Source organism: Octodon degus, unplaced genomic scaffold, assembly GCF_000260255.1.
Source record: "Octodon degus isolate 3935 unplaced genomic scaffold, OctDeg1.0 scaffold00096, whole genome shotgun sequence".
Lineage (NCBI taxonomy): Eukaryota > Metazoa > Chordata > Mammalia > Rodentia > Octodontidae > Octodon > Octodon degus.
The window spans coordinates 8,401,814-8,409,054 of NW_004524672.1; the positions used below are offsets into that span (position 1 = coordinate 8,401,814).

The following is a 7,241-nucleotide window of genomic DNA, read 5'->3' on the forward strand; positions in this document are numbered from 1 at the left end:
TTGTCAGAGCAAAAACGGATCACAGGTAGCCCCGGAGCTGAGGAACAGCTTTGATTTTTGCTGAAATCTGTGAGTTCACCACTTTCTGATCCACCCCATGCTGCTCTGAAATCTGGTATCTCTCTTTCTCAGTGTCGAAGATCTCACCCTCCTGGTGTCTGGGTTTCTGCAGCTTCTTCCTCTTGAAGTGAGCATCAGTGAGGTGTTTGGGGATCTTCACTTTGCTGATACCAATTTTTTTAGAGGTGGCAATGACAGATTTCTGGTGTGTTCTTTGTAGAGGAACATGATTAAGGCTAAGAGGCCCAGTCACAAATAGCAAGCCACTGGCCAACTGCTGCAGGAAGACGACCCTCCTGCCTTTGTGACACCCAGTGAGGATGATCAAGATGGTGCTGGGAATGATGCTAGCTCAACATTTCCTCACATGCATGTTCACTGAAGTGTTTATTGCTGTGGCTCAACAGCTTTTGGGGCACATCTTCAGTAGGGTAGTATCTAGGCATTTTTCAAAGCTTAACCACCCAGGTACCTCCATTCTTGTCCCCACAGACTGGTTTTGTGATTGTAGCAAGAACTTTCTCCTTTTTCTTCTCAACCTTTGATTTAGCAGCTGTGTACCTTCTCTTGTACAAAACCTTTCTGGAATACATAGCAGATTAGGAGTATCTAGCAATTCCCCTAACCAGGACAGGATTTCAGCTGCAGTGGGGCTGCCCCTTCTTAGGCCTTTTTGCCTTACCCTTACCCTTTTTACCAGTGCCATTGTCAGAGCCTTCTTGGCTTTGGGTTTCTTCTCTTCACTGTCTGGATTCTCAGTTTTATCACCTGCCATCTTGCAAGATGGGAAAGAGGACTAAGTTTTTAACTTCTGGTCTTTATAAGCATTGATGGGACATTTCTTATTTTCCCAGTGCAATGATCACAGTGAAGACAAAAATTTTCTGAAGTTCATCTTTGGATTCTTTTGGGATTCACTCTGACTAAGCAACATTTTTAGCTGAGAAAAGTGTTTCTTTCCTCTGTTCTCACTCTTTGAGGAGCAGATGTGGGGGTTGACTAGCCAGACGTAGGCGTTCTGAAAATCAATACTGGGCTCTTGTCTTTGGAACAAGATACCTCATGATTTGCATTGGTGGAACTTGAAGTCTTTTTTTTTTCTGGTATCTTCAGGCTGAATTTACTTGTAGGACTGACAGGAATGTCCTTCAATGCTGATAGAAAATTTTACTGTGGGTTTTAACTATTTTGTTGTAAGTTTTACCAGTAATCAACATAACAATTTTGGAGCCTATGTAATTTTTCACAATATCTGCTCTTTAAAACAGAGTGTAGGATTTCTAGCTTCTTGATTAAGAATTTTCTGTATTCTAGATGTTAATTTGGGCTTGAGTTTGAGGCATGTTTGCAAGTTACCCAGAACCAACAACTGGAAACAATATGGATGTGCTTCTTTAAAAGTGCTTTTGTCATAGGAGAAAGCAGGTTTGGCCGTGGCAACTGCCCTGTAAACTTCACGCTGCTTCTGCCTCATTGCCTCCACCTTTGCTTCTTCCCTGATGAAATAGGAACCTGTGATGAAGTCTGCTCTCAGGGCACAAATACTTGCTTGATGAATGAAATACAATGCAACATTGATTCGAGATATGAAGGTAAATGCTACTAGAGGACACAACTAGAAGAGCTAAAACTAGGTGCTGCGGAGGAGCAAGATTAGTGAGACGTAGGGACAACTGTATATATGTTAAGTGATTTTAAACCAGCTGACTCTTTCACAATTTTTAGTTTGATTTTAATTAAGTTTTGTGACCAAGGGTAGATTAAATCATTCACAGACTGATCTGGTAGACCTTGTGTCAAGAACACCATGATATCACGTATGATATCTTATATCTTGATGTTCCCCCAAAGCTTCATGCAGTCACAGGAGGAGGTTTTTCATTGTTGGCTGGATTCAGGGTGCATGATGTTGGGATTTATTTGTGGTACAATGCTAAAATCAGTGACACTAGGACTAAGGGTGTGAGTGCTACCTCTCTAAGTAGGCTGGACAGGGGCTAGAAAGAACCATGATTGCTCTTCACTCACTTGGCTACCTTCCACCCACCATGAACTGTTTCTCTTCTGCAATCCCTGCCTACTGTGCTACACTGCCTGGGAGCCAGCTAACTAAGGACTGAAAACTATGCCAACTGTGAGCTAAATTAACTTTTTCCTCCCTTAACCTGTGGGCCTCAAGTATTTTATCTTAGCAATGAGGAAAAATAACTGAGATATTGTCTTTCTGCCCTGAGTCCAACAAGGCATATAATCCCACTTGCTCAGGCCTGTGGAAGTGACATAATGAGCCTTTTTGCACTTGCCCACCTAGCTATGAGATCTCAGGACTAAGTACTACAGCAGCTCCTGAAAGTAACCTAGGAAAAGGCTGTGACGTGAGCACTGCAGAGAGATGAGCAATAAAAGGAGATGTACGATCCCTTTTTTTTTTCTAATGTGCTTAGCCTATCAGAACCCCTTATAGAAGCCAAGAAAGCATTCATTGTGTTATCCAGGAAAAGCTCATCCAGTGACCAGCAAACATCTTTTCTGGAGAATTTCTGATCTAGAGAATAAAAAAATGAGCAGAAATGCAATGATTTCTGATGGTATGTGAAAATTAATTGGAATGTTGAAATGAGCGCTTCTCTTTGCATTGTTGGTGATAAGGCAAGCTGGCCAGAGGCAAAGCAGTACATCTCTAACCAATTGAACATGATGGTCTCAGTGCCACCTCGACATGCAGCTCTTGTTTTTTACTTTTGTAATGTTATAAGCACTGATGTAACTAATAACAGGTCTCCAAAATAGATTTCACAAGGGAGCAACCATTTAATTTTCTCCCCACCCTTTTGTTAACTCTGAATCTTCCCCCCAGGTTATTTGGTTAGCTGTAAAATTACAGAAAGCTGGTGAGGTGACGTCTCTTTGCAGAAAACTGACAGACCTAGGGTTAGGGAATAATGAAAATCAAACTTGCTCTGAAAAATGGCTTTTCAGTATATTGAAAAGAGGATTGAATCCACCATGGACCAAGAAATCCCCTCATCAAATCCAATCTTGATTTTTACCTATGAACTGATTAGTCCCACCTGTCACTCAGCCTTTTTATCTCACAGGTTCAGCGTAGGAGCAATTTTGCTGTGGTTTGTCAATTTGCTGTCAGTCCACTGAGACCAGAATACTGTTCAGTGTGTTGAGAATATAGAGAGCCACTTAAACATATTTTATTGTGCTATTAGCAGATATTTAAAATAGCTTTTAAAAGTCTCAATTTCTTGAAGAAATTATAGAGCATAACAACAATACAAAGATAATTATGAAGTCCCAGAGCCGGCACTTAATGAGAATATTTTATTTCTATAGATCTTAAAACAAATCTTGTTTTCAAAATGTAGATGAATTTAAGAGTTCCAAGACAAAATATGAATCTATCTTTGTAGCTCTCAAGTATTCCTCAAGTGAAGCAAGTTTGGAAAGATCCTACATGAACAAATAAATCACTTTAGAAAAAATAATGGTTTTATGTTTTTCATTAGCATTGTACCTTTGAACATACTCTTTCACGTCTCACTTACATTTTATCATAATATTTTCCTCTTGTTTGTTCTGCTGATAATGATTAACTTGATTTATGAACACAGCTAGAGAAGTCAGACAAGCCAAATACCTTTCCATATTAAAGACACTTAGTATGGAAAACTGCCGGGTGAAGAAAATAGATTTTCTCATCTAAGGCACTGATTATAGTCTTGATTTCAGACAACAGTAACGGATATAATGACCTCCTGTTTATCATCTGTTGAGGAGATAGAATCAACGTTTTCTTTTCTTTCTTTTATTTCTCTAGCAGAGCATTTACAAATGGTCAGCCTATTTAAAATAAGTTATCATAAAATAAGAAATATTTATACAGCAATCCATTAGGAAAGAAAGTTAAACTCCTAACATTATAGTGTGTTTGCCTTTATGTTGCATAGGGTATCTCAGGTTAGATCTCTTCCTCAAAATTTTTAAAATCTACTTTATATTTCACACATGAATCTCCACATGACACACCCACTCGTTATATTTGTCAACACAATGGAGACATTATCCCTTGACATTAACTAATTTAACTAGAAAAGCTTGAATTTGGAAAACACATCCTACTTGCAGTAATTCTCCTACGTTGGAAATGTCATGCAGAGGAAGCGCTTTATCTTATGTTTAACTTCAATACTAATAAAATAATTCAGAATTGATCAAGGACATTTAAGTGGTTGCTGTATTGCAGGCACAGTATACATTCTGCACACGCCAAATATCTCTATAGCTCTATTTCACAAACAAACAGTGTAAAAATTAGAAATGCTTTGGCTACAAATATGAGGAAACTTGATGAATGTGGCTGATGCAAATATAAAGTCAATTTCTTCACATGAGAAGTAATGGAAAATGCAATGCAGCCTGCAGTTTGTGCCGGGGCTAACGACATCATCTGAAAATCTGTGCTTCTGCCTCAGCAGTCCTAGCACGTTGGAATAGTTCTTCCTGATTGACTATGAGGTGGTGCTTGCAAGGCCCAGCATCACATTTTCTGCCTTTGTCAGTCTAGAATGACTAGAAGGGTAGAAACTGCCCTAGGTGTTTTAAATATAAATAAAAGGACCTGAGTTCTTAGGCCATAGTTGTGAGGGATGTCTGGACAAGGTCCACCTGGGTCACTGATGGCTCCAAGTTTTTTTTATCAATCCAGGGCATAGTATTCATTCTCTTAAAATCACAGAAAATAACTGAGCATGATCTTATCACTCAGCATCAAAAAGAGGTGATTATAAATTAGAGGACCAGTCACCAATGCGAGAATGGCTCCTATGGATTGGTCTGCTGTCATTAAAGATCAATAAAATTTCTCTGCTTCTCTTCTGCCTTCCAAATCTCACATGAGGGCTGATTCTAAGCTTAAATAGGGAAATTCAATGAAAGTTAGTTCCCATGCTTTCAACCCTTGAAGCAAAGGAAAAGGCATACATAGCAAAACAAAAATTATACTGTGTTGATGATCAATGAACCAATACAGCATTCCATGGATCAAAAACATAAAGAATACCAACCAATAAGCTTGATTATTTTTTCCAGAAAGCAACAGTCTTTGGTTCTAGTTACCTTCCTAGTACTGGGTCTCCTTGCAATATTTGATGGGAAGCGAAGCTGGAAAATGTGGACTTAGCTGTTCCTGCCTCTGTAGTGGAGGCAAGAACAAACATCAAAAATATTATTAAAAGATAGATGAGATCCCTGGCACCACAGGCTGCACAGGCCTGCCCTGGGCTCCTGAACATACTGGGAATGCTGAGCCTACCACCAAGACTGGGCGTGGTGGCACATGCTGGGGAGGCTGAAAACAGGAGGGTTACTAGGAGTCTGAGCTGCGTAGTGAGGCCCTATACCAAATACATTAAAAATATCAACAAGAAGAAGATAGATGAAAGTTGAGATAACACATATAATTTTTTTTAATTTTATTTATTTATGTGTGTGTGTGTGTGTGTGTGTGTGTGGCCAGCTCAGCCCACCAGGGGGTGGGGCTGGTTGGCATGTGGGGTTGGGGGATTGAACTGCGGTCCCTGTGCTAAGCTTGTTCTAAGTAGGTGCTTTAGAACACTGAGTCATCTCACCAGCCCCATAATTTGAAGGTTTTTTCTTTTTCTTTTTCTTTTTTTTTTTTTTTTTTGGTGGAACTGGGGATTGAACTCAGGCCCTTGCGCTTGCTTGGCAGGCAAGCACTTATTCTACTGAGCCATCTCCCAGGCCCAACACATATAATTTTTTAATTAACAAAGTACTTTCACAAATATAGCTAAACAAAATGCAAAACTCCAGAGATGCCATAGAAAAAAATGATAGAATATACAAATATCAAATTATAGGAAATAAAAGAAATCCTCAATATCACAAGTAATCCAAAAATAAGCACTTAATATAAGTGAGACAAAATGAGATCTATAATCCCAGGCAATTTGCAAAAATTAAAACTTTGTATAAGCAAACACATAATACACATTTGATGAGAGTGTATTAAAAGGAATACATATGGTAAGCAAAGTAAGAAAGAAAATGATGACAAAAAATTGGAAAAAAAATAGATCTTACTTGGAAAACAGTGATCATGTGCCATAAATGGAGGGTGAGATGATGGATTTAACCCATTCAAAATTGTGTTAATGAAAAATACCAGTTTACTCATTTAATAAAATAAATACTTTTGTCTTAGTAGCTACACTCTTTCATACCTTCATAGAAATATGTCACCGAAGAAGTTTCACTGTGTGGATTGGATTCTGATTTATTTATAAGTGAACCTATGTACATTAGCATAGCCTTTTAAAATATATACATATATGCCCAGGATAGCTTTGGATAATTGTACTGCTGATACTTTCTGTCTATTGAAATAAGCAGTTAATGCTTAAATTTCTTCTCTTTCCTTTTTAAATTATTACAATTTTTTTTGCCAGTTCTGCATAGTTATCTCTGGTAATCTAAATAACTAATTTGAAGACAACAGTATGTAATGTAACAACCATTGTTGAATTCCAAAATAAAATAAAAATTACAGTGAGACCAAAAAATAAAAATAAAAGATGCTTAACCCCAATACAAAGATCAGTAATCCTGAGGAGGTCATTTTGCTCCACCCCAAAGTAATTTTAAGGAGGGTGAGAAACTGAACACAATGAAGAACCAGTGGGCCCAGATCCTGAGAAGCTAAACACCGCAGAAGCAGCGTTCTTCTTTTTCTTGGAAGTAATTAATGTTTCTTCTTATCAGTATATAAGGAAAATAGTCAAAACTCCAAGGTATATTTTTAATTTCCTAAGAGTATGTTAAGAAACAATCAGACTTTATTTACGTAAGTTTCTCAGTCCTCTGCTTATGAAGTTTCTTTCTTTGGGTTTCAAACACTTCAGCAGTAAAACTCCCTTTTTCCCTCAGTGAGGAAGGAAGACCAGATACCTAGCAGACTCTGGGCCTCACTGATTTCCCAGGAAGTTTACAGACATGAATATCCTCTTCTATTTTAGGCTGACTGCTGTGACAATATCTAAGAACAACTCTTTCCTCAATTTAGATATTGGAAGGCGGTGTCCACTTTTGAAACTGAAGTATTCAATGCAGCCAGCACACATAGAAGATCAGTACATAGTAGAGGCTAGAAG

The 7,241-nt window shown here is 38.3% G+C and overlaps 1 pseudogene; it reads right to left on the reverse strand.

The window, feature by feature from the left end:
• Window positions 1-922: 922 nt before the first annotated feature.
• Window positions 923-1,534, reverse strand: LOC101561950 (annotated as a pseudogene).
• Between the last annotated feature and the right edge of the window lie 5,707 nt (window positions 1,535-7,241).